Below are 15,138 nucleotides of genomic sequence, written 5' to 3'. Positions count from 1 at the left end.
TGAGGTAATTCTGTCACACTTGGATTTTGTCAGTCAACTCTCATTTACTATAAGACAATAGACAAGTTAGTTAACTTCTTTGAAACTCAGTTTCCTGACATATAAAGTTTTTTTCTTTTTTTTTTTTTACTATAAAGCAAAAGTGCTCAGAACAGTGCCTTACTTTTGGTAAATGCTCAGTTAATGTTAAGTTGTTAGTGGTGTGGCCGCATAGAAGTCTTTTAATTATCTGGTTTTCTTCTGTCAATTGATGAGCACGTAGAACAACTTTTAGGTGTCTTAGAAATTCTATAATTACGGTATTTAAAGAACATATATTTCATGAAGTCTAAAAATATTTTGTACATGTGGAAACTGAAACAGTTAAGTGTTTTACTCAACATTACATAGTCAACACCAGATCTTATCCTAAAACCTCAGTCTTTTCACTAATCTTTCCTTAAATGTACTCTCTACTAAGCTGCTGGTAACCATAAGCATTTGGTAGAGAGATGTGAAAATATTTGGAAGAATTACTTGTGGATATTTTCTAAATGTAAGTGTGTGGGGAGCTAGGTATTAATTTGAGATATGAACCAGGATGATGGTTTTTTTCTCCATTTGATCCTCTAGTCAGACTTTTGCCTAAAAATGACTTAGTTTTCTACATTCACTAGAATGGGGCGTCAATGTGTATACAGTGGAACTAGTTAAAAAATTCAATTTCAAATTTTTTGTACACCTGAATCTACACCTATGAAAATACAAGAAACAATGCTTATGAAGAACAGAGTCTGGTAAAGGGAACAGATTTATTCAGAAAAAAAAAAAAAAAAAGAATTATCATAAACAAGATAAGATTTCAAAATGCCTGAGGCTTAGAAATGCTTAATTAAAATATTTGAAATAAGTGGATTATAAAAACAGAAGAATGGATCAATCAGTGGATTAATTCTAGGACTTCATTTAAGATACTTTAACTAATAGGGAGGTTAATGTGATTTAAGTCTTGAAGTGGGATCTCTCTCAATCCTCTGAGAATGTGATGGCCCCTTTTCATATTTCATTCCACAACTTTCCACCAGTTTTCCCTAGTTTCAGAGTTCTGCATTATTCATGATGGTGCTCTTTCTGCTATGCAGGAAAATAGGACATTTTTGATGTCGGGTTTATCAGTCTAGCACTATCCCTACCTATAATGTGATGGAACTAACTAAAGTGGAAAAATATAAAAAAAAAAAATCCTTTTATATTGGATGGTATTTAGGTAGTTGGCCCCGGAAAGAGGATGCATGTGTTTTCCAAATGCTACTGTTTTCTCAAGGATGGAAATGAAACGGATGTTTTCCCACCACCACCTACTGCTGCTTTGATAACATTCTCTGATGCACCAGATGGTGGAAAACAAAGTTACTCTGCCACAGCTCTTTTGGTTGAACAGTTATTTATGGGCCAATGGGATCCATTTATCCACCTTTATTACAGCTTTTTATCCTTACAGACAATAAATCCAAATAACATGATCCTGGTAAGTTGATAAAATTTACACAACTGATGAGCTGAAGTGTATGGGAGTATTTATTGGACTTTCATTCACCTAACAGTTTATTACTTTCTGCAAAGAGCAGAAGAATACAGGAACTGTATTACAAGTAAAATCATGTCTTGTGCCTTAATAATTCCACTTGCATAAGCAGCAAGGGATACCTGCTAAAGGAAATCAGACACATATGATAAACCATCCCTATGAGGCACTGTTTTCTGGTCGCTTTTTTTTTTTTTTTTCTTTTTGGTATGTTATTCCAATGACATTTACCTATAATGTTTGACTTAAGCTTGCATGTCTATGACCATTCATACTACTACTACTACTTCTACTATTACTACTATACTATTGCTACTACTACTAACCAATATGTGTATTTATTGACAAGTATTTTCCTGCAGACTTTAGCTATTCCTGGTTGTTTATCACTTCATCCTCTATTATTCAACTCTTCTTCAGCCCTTGGACTAGCCATGAAGAGAACTGTTCTTCAAACTTGAGTTGCTTTTAAGTTCTTAGGAACCCAGCAAGCCTTGAGGGGACCTGTCCTCATTTATATGTTTGCTGGAGAAACAGACTCAGGGTCTTTTCATTTTGATTTTCAAAGAGGAAACTCACAGTGAAAATGTGAAGCTGAAATCCTTATTCTAAATTTCTCCCCCTTTACCCCACACTCATTTAAAAATAAGCATAATTTGAGTGATGGGAAATATTGCATTTTCTCTTTTATGTGTTATAAAGATGACTTATCTTGGCCTCGTGCTTTCGAACAGTGCTTCTCAAACATGAATGTGTGTGTGAGTGACAGATCTCTTGAAAGGGCAGATTCTGTTTCATCATCTCTAGTGAGGCTGGATGTTCTTTAGTTCTAACCAAGATCACTTGCTGCCTGTCTTGGGCCATTTACATATCGCAAGATTTTAGAATTTATAATTTATTATCACATAATTCAACTCATTGGGCACTTGCAAAATTTTGTGATGGAAAAATGTGCAGTTTTTATGATTTGCCTTAAGTTATATCATGAATAAAAATTTGGATCAGGACTCTCATCCGTAGTTGCTGTCAGTATACTCAAAATTCTTCCCAGAGCAAACTATGCGGCTGTGTATTGGTAGTTCTCAAGTCCAGCCAGTTATTAGATCTACCTCAGAGATGCTGATTCAGTTTGTCTGGGGTAAGTCTGGCCATCAGTGTTTTTAAGAAGGACAGGCAGATTATTCTAATGTTCAGCCAGATTCAGAATCCCTGTTAAAGATGAAGACTGGGGAGAAGATGTGCCATTGTCCAAGTCATTAACCATGGATTAGGCCAGGGTTCCTCAAACCTTAACTGTATCAGCATCTGCTGGAGAGCTTGTTAAAATACAGATTGCTGGGCTTTGTCCCCAAGAGTTTCTGCTTCAGTAGGTTTGGGTTAGGGGCTCTAGAACTTGCATTTCAAATAAATCCCCAATTCCTGGTATTGCAAGTGCAGGGACCACACTTTGAGAACCACTGGATTAGGCCCACGTGGTGATGATTCACATGAACTTTTAGAAGTTAATGAATATGACTCTCTATTTGGTTATTATAATTCCTTAATATCCCACCAACATGATTCTTTTTCAGGATTCACACTATAAAGACTTTGTAATAAATCATTTTTCAACAAAAATAACATGACAAGAAGGAAGCTTTGTAAAGATAATGTTGCTTCAAGGTAAATGTCTTTATCTTTGCAACAGTACTAGAATTCATATGGGAAATTTCAAGATACTATTCTTTTTTTTTTCCCTCCATTTATTTAAGGAATGAAATCCATGCACCAGAGGAGAGAAAAAGGAAATTATATGCCTCACAATGACTTCTGCTCTCAAAAACTTCATTCAATCACTTAAATGATTTCAATATTGCCTTCATTATTATCGGCAAGTAGTTAATATCATTCTAGACACAATGGTGGTGAAATTTCAAGTCGTTTAAATTCACAGGGAGCAGTAGAATTTCCAGTACCTTTTTTCCCTCTTAGGTTATAAAAGAAAATTATTATTGTACCTTGTACAGTTGTAAAAACAAAATTTCCCCTAAGGAAAGGGCTGAGAAATACAAAATGACACAGAATTAATCTTATTTTTGTAGGAAATTTGAGGTCTTGGTGTTTTATCCTAGATGCGATATAGGATGTCCAACCATAAAAAACAAGAATGGTCTTCTACAATAACATGAAAGTGGTCAAAGAAATAACATCAGTCATATTGATGTTAATGACTAAAATGGACATTTAGCCCAAACTTCCTCTCTCTGAAATGAGGACCCATGTTTTGGTATCATCCACACTGGAGTTGAATCCAGGCTCATCGTCTTACTAGAGATTGGACAATTTATGTACCTTTCACAACAGTGGAATGAATTAGATCTACTCATTAATTGCAGTGCACATCAATAAAGTGGCATCCACAAAGCATCCAATATATTACCCAGGAGATATTAGGCATTCAATAAATGGTAGTATTTCTCCTCATAAAAGGTGATCACACCTCCATTTGGACATATTTATCATTAAACTAGACATGCTCTTGTAATCCCATTCCATTTGTAGGGTAGGTTAAAATGGAAAAAGTTCCTTTTTGTGTCTGCATGTACTTCATTTCAGCCACAATAAACTGCAGCAACTACAATATGTTAAGGAGATAAAGAGAGAAAACATTTCAGCAATAACTTAAGTTGTTTTTTAACCTGATCTGGGCCTAGACAACATTAAAAAAGTAAAATAACACAATGAAGAATATAAATACCAAAGAAAAGTAGGAACTATCAAGTGATATTGATATGGATGTTTGCTCTTATTTTGGTAAGTAATAAGAGGCTATTAAAAATTGATTGATTTCAAATTCTAGGACTTTTAAATTTTTTAAATTAAAAACAGTTTTAGTTGCCATCTTTCTTGACTTCTTGCTTGCATTTTTAAAATTATTACTACAGTTAAGATAGCGTAGCTTATGTTGCATAACAAACAACACAAAATATCATTACCTTAAAAGCAAAGACATGATTGTCATATTTCATGTCCAGTGAAGGTCAGTTATAAGATCTAATCAGTGTTATTCTCATTCTTGGAACCTGAAAGAGCAGAACATTCTGGAATACTGTCAGTGACTGTGGCATGCTCTGGAATGCAAAGCTTCCACCTAGAAGTGACATAAGTTACTTTTATTCACACTTTATTGGCCAAAGTAAGTCACTTGGCCATTCTCTGGGACCAATTATGTGCGGATGGGTGGGGGGGTTTGCAGGAAGTGCAGTCTTACCATATGACCAGGAAAAAAACCAAATACCTGTGAACAGCCTAAATAACTTCCATGGTATTGTTAACTCCACCTCCTAAAAATACATCCCTGTGCTCTTCTTTTGTAATTTGGGTTATGTTGGTTCCTTTCTATCTTGATCTATAAACTCTTCTCTGCTAGTTCCTTTTATTCTCTCTTCCCCTGTAGGTGGACATTACTTAAGAATGTGTCCTTGGTAATTTTTGTGAGTGATGTAAGATAAGGGTTTAGTTTCATTCTTTTGTATTTGGATATCCAGTTTTCCCATCACCACTTACTGAAGAGACTATCCTTTCCTCATTATGTGTTTTTGGTACCCTTGTCAAGAATTAGTTGACTGTATATGCATGAATTGATTTCTGGACTCTCAATTCTATCCTATTGATCTGTTTCTGTTTTCATGCCAGTACCATACTTTTTTGATGACTATGGATTTTTAATATAAGTTAAATCAGAAAGTGATGTTGTCAGCTTTCTTCTTATTAAGATTGCTTTGGTTATTTGGGATCTTTTGTGATTCTGTACAATTTTAGTTGTTTCCTCTATTTTTGTAAAAAATGTCATTGGAACTTTGGTAGGGATTGCATTGAATCTATAAATCACTTGGATAATATGGACATTTGAGCAATATTAATTCTTCTAACCCACAAACATGATATATATTTCCAATTATTGTATCTTCTTTAATTTCTTTCATCAGTGTATTATACTTTCTAATGTGCAGATTTTTCACCTTCTTGGTTAAATTTATTCTTAATTTTTTTTATTGTTTTTGATCTTATTGTAAATGGGATTGTTTTCTTATTCTCTCTTTACAATAATTTGTTGTTAGAACATAGGAACACAATTGACTTTGTATGTTGATTTCATGTTTTGCATCTTTATTAATTCACTTATTAGTTCAAACAGTTTTTTTGAGGAATCTTAGGGTTTTCTATATATAATAACATGTCATCTGAAAAGAAATTAAATTTTATTTCTTCCTTTTTGATTTGGAAGTCTTTTATTTCTTTTTCTTTCCTAATTGCTCTGTTAGGACTTCCAGTACTCTGTTGAATAGAAATGGCTAGAGTGAACATCTTGTATTATTTCTGATCTTAGAAGAAAAACCTTTAGCTTTTTACCACTGAATATGATGTTACTTGTGAGTTTGTTATACATAGTCTTAATTATGTCACAGTACATTATATCTATACCTAATTTGTTGAGAATTTTAGATGTTGAATTTTGTCAAATTTTTTTCTAACTCTGATGAGATAATCATGATTTTTATCCTTCATTCCATTAATGTAGGGTATAAAAGTTTATAGTTCTATGAGTAAACCAACTATTTTTTTAGTTTTCCATTTCTTTCCATTTTACTAATTCTTCATTTTAGCTTTAAAATATATACACGTGTAAATAATATTCCACATTCTTTTTCTCTAATCTCTCCTCCACATATCTTTGCTTGCTACCCTCCATATAATTATTATTGTTAAGGGGCTCATTGGCTTTGCTATGAAATCCTATTTTGTGATACTGGTCTCACTGATTACTTGAAAATATTGTCCATAACAACATTCTTAAAGTTTTCTTTTTCCTTGACTTTCCACCCATTAGTCTTTTGGAATACATTCCCAAATACTTTTGCCAGACTTTGTTCCTCTATTTTTCCTTAAATAATATTTTTCTATGTTTTGTTCCTTGCCCTCCTCTACTCATTATTAAAAGAAAAAAACCAAAAAAAACAAACAAACAAAAAAACAACTCTCTGTAGTGATGGTTTCTTTAAAAAAAAAAAAAGATTTTATTTATTTATCTGAAGGAGAGAGAGCACAAATGGGAGGGAGGGGCAGAGGGAGAGGGAGAAGCAGACTCCCTGCTGAACAGGGACCCTGAGATTAAGACCTGAACTGAAGGCAGGCGCTTAACCAACTGAGCCACCCAGGTGTCCCCTAATGATTTCTAAATGTAAAAATCCAACACAAACATATATAGATATATTCACCTATTGGTCATCTACACTTGATTTTTCCACAGGCACCTCAAATTTAACCTAACTGAAAATGAATTTATCATATTTTCCCCTTATCACTCTGGCAGAACATGCTTCTCCTTAAATGTATTACCTATTTATAACCATGGTGCTTTTATCCATTCGGTTACTCAAGCTAGAACCCTAGGAATTACACTTAAATCCTCTATTATCTTTTCTCCTAATGCTATTGTTCCACCATCCCATATTTTATCATTCCAATCTCTTCAACCATTTAAAAAAAAATATATGTCTCCTGTTGTCTTCTTTAAATTCTTAGTCACACTCTAAAAATAGGGTTTTGGGAATTTCTTCCAAACAGCCTCCCTGACAATAGACTTGCTCCTTCATGTTACTTCCAGTGTGATCCTTCTAAACTACAAATCTTTGTTCACTTGCTTGCCTCTTATCTTTCTTTTAATAACCAGAATAAAACAAATATCTCAGCATAACAGTCTAAAAGTTTTTATCTATATCTTTCTAGTGCCATGTGTAGCCAACACATTGCTATACTTTACTTTTTGGTTCTATTAAATTATATGCATTTCCCCTAATTCTCAACCATGAGTTATTTTGCTCCTTTTCCACCTCCTAGAGACATAAACATTGTCAGAGTTATTTTTTGCTGTCACAACTTGGGAGGAGGTGCTACTAGGATCTATTCAACAGAGGCCAGAAGTGATTTCATGTATACGTAGAATCTAAAAAAACAAAACAAAACAAACAAACAAACAAAAACAGAAACAGAGTCATAATACAGAGAACAAACTGATGGTTACCAGAGGGGAGGGGCATGGGGTATGTGTGAAATAAGTGAAGGCGATTAATAGGTATCGGCTTCCAGTTACAAAATAAATAAGTCACAAGCATAAAAAGTGCAGCATAGGGAACACAGTCAATAATATTGCAATAACAATGTATGAAGACAGATGGTAACTACGTTTACCAAGATAAGTATTGCATAATACGTAGAATATCAATTCACTACATTCACTGGAAACTAATGTAACACTGTGCATAACTATACTTCAATAAAAATATCCTAAAATGAAAACCACATCCCCTAATAACAAAGAATTATCTGAAACAAAATGTCAATAGTGCCAGTGTTGAAAAATCTACCCTTATTCAACATCATAGTTATTAATTCTGTGCCTTTGTGCATGCTGTTCTCTGCATGGAATGTTCTTTCTTCCATTAATGTTTATCTACTTTTTACTAGTTACTCAAGGTTCATTCTTTGTACGCCTTCTTGTAAAATTATTGACTAATCTTATTCAGTACAAATTATACTTAAGACAACATATTTTACTCCAATCATAATATTCCCTTTCTTGAAACCGTTGTCTGGTTCTCCAATATTTTCATTACCAACAACCCTTGCCCTGATATTAAAAACCCTGCAAAATATGGCAGGAAACTACATTAAAGTTTTCCTATTCCAATGTTTCTTATTCATATTCTATGATTCATCCAAAATGAATTACTCCACATTTCCACAATTTACATACTACTGAAGTTTTTATCATTTGTTCCTCTTAATTTATATGTTTCTCTGTCAATCAAACTCTCACCAGTTTCTCAAGGCTCAGTTCATGCAAATCTTTGGTTCTTTAAAGCAAATCCATTTAGCTCTACATTTAACTTGTCCTCATTCTGGTCAACTATTCTTTTTTTTTTTTTTTTTTGTTACTTCTCTTTACTCACTGGAAACTTCTAGCATGAAGATCAGTCTTTATATCTACATAAATTTCTGAGATGACCCCAAACAAAATCTACCTGGATTGTTCTTTGAGTGCTTTAAAGTTTCATTTCCAGGGGCACCTGGGTGGCTCAGTGGGTTAAAGCCCTTGCCTTCAGCTCAGGTCATGATCCCAGGGTCCTGGGATCGAGCCCCACATTGAGATCTCCACTCAACAGGGAGTCTGCTCACCCCCCTACCCCACCACCTGCCTCTCTGCCTGCTTGTGATCTCTGTCAAGTAAATAAATAAAAATCTTAAAAAAAAAAGAGTCTCATTTCCAGCAATGATGATGATGATGTTTTAAAATACTACTACTGATGATAATGATGATAATGATAATGATGATGATAATAATGGTAATAATAGTAATAATAATAATAATAATAATAGGTGGCATTGAGTACTAACTGTATTCCAGGCACTGTGATAAGCCCCTTAACCTGAGTTGTTCCTCTTCTTTATCCAATGTGCATATTTCTCGCATATTGATTTCCATACTATAAATCATTTTTTCTATCTGTAAGTGGTGAGCTCATGGTAACTCCAAATACATTCTTTGTTGGTTATTCACCTTTCTCTGTGCTCTATAGGTGAATATATATGAAAGGCAACCATGGGTTCCTCTGCTTTCTAATTTCTATTTGAGTTTAGTCAACAGTGGGTATCAGAAAATCAGAGAAGGGGGAGTTGGGGTGATTATTTCTCTGCCTTCCACACTGGAACATCCCTTTAGGTTGGCTTCCTTCCTCTATTGACTGCAGATCTTTCTACTTATCCTTTCAGGTTACTTATCCCCAGTAACACCATTCTAAGCAATTTTTCATTTAGACTCCCTGGAATGATCCTACTACTTGATCATCATCATCCCACTATTGAGTGAAGCCTATTGTTATTCCAGAATAGATGAAGCCTTCCTGCTCTTTCCCAGTAACAACTTAAAATTATAGGTATTTGTTTAATATTTTTCTTACCCATTAAAATATGTTTCATCATGTTAATTTCTGTTTGACCACATAGCACCTAGCAGATAGGAAACACTCAAATACGTTGAAAAACTATTTGTTTACCAAGTCAATTTGAAGGATGTATGGTATGGTGAAACAGGATTAGAAGATGAGATAATTTATTTTGGGATAAAAGAAGCCTTTTAGAAAGAAGTGAGCTCTAAGCAGAAGCTTCTTATTTATCATATTTCCTGATGTCTTCCAAGTTGACTTGTCCTTGTATTCTTTTGGATTCACATAACATTTTGTTTTTTCTTATAACAATTATCCAAATTCTATTTGTATTCTTTGTTTGCATAAAATTTTTTAAAGTTTTAATTACAATATAGTTAGCATATAGTGTTAGATTAAGGTGCGTAATATAGTGATTCAACAATTCTATACATTATTCTGTGCTCATCATGGTAAGTATACTATTAATCCCCTTCATCTGTGTCATTCATTCCTCAACCCACCTTCCCTCTGGTAACCATCAGTTTGCTCTCTATAGGTCAGAGTATGTTTTCTGGTTTGTCTCTTTTTTTATTTGTTTTGGTCTTTTTTTGTTGTTTAGTATCTTAAATAACACATATGAGTGAAACCACATGGTATTTGTCCTTTGACTTCTTTCACTTTGCATTATAGTCTCAAGATCTATCCAGTTCTTGCAAACGGCAAGATTTCTTTTTTATGGCTAAGTAATATTCCATTATATATATTATATATGCACATACATAATATATAAAGAATCTATAGTGATATATATATATATATATATATAACTATATATATAGTAATATATAGTGATTAGTGATACTTATATATCTATATACAGCTATATACATCTATGGATGGACTCTTGCATTGCTTACACAATTTGACTATTGTAAATAATGCTGCAATAAACATTTGGGTGCATATATCCTTTCAAATTAGTGTTTTCATATTCTTTGAGTATATATTCAGAAGCAGGATTACTTATTCATAAGATAGTTCTATTTTTAATTTTTTGAGGACCCCCCCCCCCTTCATGCTGTTTTCCATTGTGGCTGCACCAATTTGCATTCCCACCAACAGTGCAAGAAGGTTCCTTTTTCTCCACATCCTCACCAACACTTATTTCCTGTGTTTTTGATTTTAGCCATTCTGACAGGTGTGAAGTGATGTCTCATTGTAGTTTTGATTAGCATTCCCCTAATGATGAGTGATGTTGAGCATCTTTTCATATCTGTTGGCTATCTGTATGTTTTAGAAGAAATGTCTGTTCATGTCTTCTGTCCATTTTTAGTTGGATTATTCATTTGGGGGTTTTGTCATTTTTTATATATTTTGGATACTGACCCTTTATTTCATATGTCACTTGCAAATATCTTCTCCCAACCTATAGGTTGTTTTTGAATTTTGTTGATTGTTTCCTTTGCTCCATAGAAGTTTTCATCTTGATGTAGTACAAACAGCTTATTTTTGCTTTTTTTCCTTTGCCTCAGAAGACATATGTAGAAAAATATTGCAGTGACCAATGCCAAAGAAATTACTGCCTGTGCTCTCTTCTGGGATTTTTATTGTTTGAGGCCTCACATTTAGGTCTTTGATCCACTTTGAATTTATTTATGTGTATGGTGTGAAAATACAGTCCAGTTTCATTCTTTTACATGTAGCAGCTGTTCAGTTTTCCCAATATTTGTTAAAGAGATTGCCTTTTTTATTAAAGATTATTTGATCATATAATCATTGGCTTATTTCTCAGCTCTCTATTTGTCCTACTGATCTGTGCATCTGTTTTTTGTTTGTTTGTTTGTTTGTGTGTGTGTCAGTACCGTACAGTTTTGATTACTATGGCTTTGTATATGTTTAGGATTATGATACCTCCAGTTTTGTTCTTTTTAAGATTGCTTTGGCTATTCAGGGTCTTTTGTGGTTCCATATATTTCTGAAGAATATTTGTTGCAGGTCAGAGAAAAATGATGTTGGTATTTTGATAGGAATTGTATTACATCTGTAGATTGCTTTAGGTAGTATGGACATTTTAACAAGATTTGCTCTCTTAATCCATAAGCATGGAATATCTTTCCATTTGTTTGTGTTGTCATCAGTTTCTGTCATCAGTATTTTATAGTTTTCAGAGTACAGGAGTTGCACCCCTTAGCTAAGTTTATTCCTATGTATTTCATTCTTTTTGGTGTTATTGTAATTGGGATTGTTTTCTAAATCTCTTTTTCTGTTTCACTATTTGAAAAGTATCAAATTTCTTTATGTTGATTTTGTATCCTGTGGTCTTACTGAATTCATTTATCAGCTCTAGTAGTTTTTTGGTGGAGCCTTTACGATTTTCTACATATAGCATCCTTCTACTTGCGAATAGTGAAAATTTTCCTTCTTCCTAACCAATTTGTGTGTTTTTTATTCTTTTGCTTGTCTGATTGCTGTGGCTAAGACATCCAGTACCATCTTGAATAAAAGTGAGAGTGGACATCCTTGTCTTGTTCCTGATTTTAGGGAAAAGCTCTCGGTTTTTCACCATTGAGTATGTTCTTAGCTGTGGGTTTTCATATATGGCCTTTATTATATTGAAGTATGTTCCCACTAAACCTACTTTATTGAGAGCTTTTATCATAAATGGATGTTGTACTTGGTCAAAAGCTTTCTGTGCATCTATGGAAATGATCATATGGTTTTTATCCTTTGCCTTGTTGATGTGATATATTTTGCTGATTGATATGTGAATATTGAACCACCCTTCTATCACCAAAAGAAATCCCACTTGATTGTGGGGAATGACATTTTATAATGTATTGTTGGATTCTGTTTCCTAATATTTTGTGGAGGATGTTTTTCAACTATGTTCATTGGAGATATTGGCCTGTATTTCTTTTCTATTTTTTTGTGGGGCTTTATCTGATTTTGGCATCAGGGTAATGATAGCCTCATAGAATGAATTCTGAAGCTTTCCTTACTCTTGTATTTTTTTAAATTTAATTTTATTTTTTTCAGTGTCCCAAGATTAATTGTTTATGCACCACACCCAGTGCTCCATGCAATAAGTGCCCTCCTTAATACCCACCACCCGCCTACCCCACCCCCACTCCCGCTCCAAAACCCTCAGTTTGTTTCTCAGAGTCCGCAGTCTCTACTGGTTTGTCTCTCCTCTGATTTCCCCCAACTCACTTCTCTTCTCCATCTCCCAACATACTCCGTATTATTCCTTATGCTCCACAAGTATATATATTTTTAAAGTATTTTAAGAATAGATATTAACTCTTCTTTAAACTTTTGCTAGAATTCACCTGTGAAGCTATCCAGTCCCAGAATTTTGTTTTTTGGGAATTTTTTGACTACCGATTCAATTTTATTGTTGTTAATTTGTCTGTTCAAATTTTCTATTTCTTCTTGAATCACTTTTGATAGGTTATATAGTTCTATAAATTGATCCATTTCTTCAGGTTGTCCGGTTTGTTGGCATATAGTTTTTCATAATATTCTGTTACAATCCTTTGTATTTTTGTAGTGTCAGTTGTTATTTCTCCTCTTTCACTTCCAATTTTGTTAATTTGAGTCCTCTCTCTCTCTCTCTGTCTTTTGATGAGTCTGACTAAAAGTTTATAGATTATGTTGCTCTTTTCAAAGAAACACCTCCAGGTTTCACTGATGTGTTCTATTTTTTGGTTTTAGTTTCTATTTCATGTATTTCTGCTCTAATCTTTATTATTTCCTTCCTTCTACTGGATTTGAGTTTCTTTCATTCTTCTTTTTCAAGCTCCTTTAGGTCTAAATTTAGATAGTTTGATATTTTTCTTGTTTCTTCAGGTACATCTGTATTGCTATAAGCTTTCCTCCTAGAACAGCTTTTGCTGCACCCCAGATTTTAGACTGTGTGTTTTCACTTTCATTTGTCTCCATGTATTTTTTGATTGCCTCTTTGACTTTCTTGGCTTACCCATTCATCCTTTAGTAACATGTTATTTAACCTCCATGTATTTTTTGTTCTTTTCAGACTTCTGTGGTTGATTTCTAGTATCATAGTCCTGGGGCTGAAAATGATGACTGGCATGATTTCAATCTCTTTGAAGTCAATTGAAGACAATCTTGTTGACACTTATATATGGCCTAATATTTGATCTGTTTTGGAGAATATTCCATGTATACTTGAAAAGAACGTGTATTCTGTTGTTTTAAGATGGGATTTTCTGAACATATCTGTTAGATTCAGCTGGTCCAATGTATCATTCAAAGCCACTATTTCTTTATTGATTTTCTGTTTGTATGATCCATCCATTGATGTAAGTGGGGTGTTCATGTCCCTTACTATTATTGTATTGCAATATTGACTATATCCTTTATGTTTGTTATTAGCTGCTTTATGTTTTTCGGTGCTCCCATGTTGGGTAAGTACTTACAATTGTTATAACTTCTTGTTGGATTGTTCTCTTTATGATTATATAGTGTCCTTTCTCTCTTTTTACAGTCTTTGTTTTAAAATCTATTTTGTTCAATATAAGTATTGCTACCTCAGATTCTTTGCACTTCCACTTGCATGATAAATGCTTTTCTGTCCCTTCACTTTCAATCTGCATGTCTTTAGATCTGAAATGAGTCTTTTGTAGGCAGTATTAGATAGGTCTTTCTTTTTTACCCAAACATCACCCTGTGTCTTTTGATTGGAGCAGTTAGTCCATTTACAAAGTAATTACTGATAAGTCTGTACTTATTACCATTTTTTTTTACTTGTTTTATGGTTCTTTGTGTAGCTCTTTTCTGTTCCTTTATTCTTTTGTACTCTTCTATTATGATTTGTTGGTGCTCTTTAATGATATACTTGGATTTCTTTCTCTTTATTTATTTTGCATATCGATTATTGGTTTTGGATTTGTGGTTACCAATTAGGTTTGTATATAACATCTTCTGTATATAGCAGTCTATATTCTCAGGGTTATTTACATTGATATGGGTGTTATCTAATTGTATCCATGAGACAAGGTGAGCTTAGAATCCTCCTATTCTGCCATGTTCCCTGGAAGTCTGTATTTCGTATTCTTACTGTTGGTGTGTTTGACAACTCACTTAGCAGCTCTGCACCCCACTACACACTGATTATTATCTGTTTTAGGAATAGAAGTCTTTCTTCAGTTTGCATACTCTGTAGTATCTAGCATAGAACTTCACATAAAGATGATATTTAATTTTTGATATAATATATAGATCTTAAGATTTAAGGCCAGCATTATACCCCAAAATTAATTAATAAGGTTAATACTAATTTGATAAGCATGGTATATTTACCAGACTCTGTTGTTTTAGGTTTAACTTGTTGTTGCTAGAGTTTTTGGTTTCTTTCCAATAAACTACAACTGAGCCATGTCACTTAGTTTGTATATTTCTGTAGTTAATTTTTGTTTTATAAAATGCATAACTTTCACTTAATTCTGTTAAATTCAATTTGTTACTTTAGGCCCATTTTGTGAGATTTGAACTGATAATATCAGAATAGAGTCACAGAAGTGAGGTAAACCCTCTATCCACTGACAAGACATATCTATTAATTCACTGAAGGAATGAAACATTTCC

Source organism: Enhydra lutris, unplaced genomic scaffold (genome assembly GCF_002288905.1).
Source record: "Enhydra lutris kenyoni isolate GAN:26980312 unplaced genomic scaffold, ASM228890v2 scaffoldscaffold21, whole genome shotgun sequence".
NCBI classification, from domain to species: Eukaryota; Metazoa; Chordata; class Mammalia; order Carnivora; family Mustelidae; genus Enhydra; species Enhydra lutris.
Note: the sequence above shows the minus strand (reverse complement) of the source record.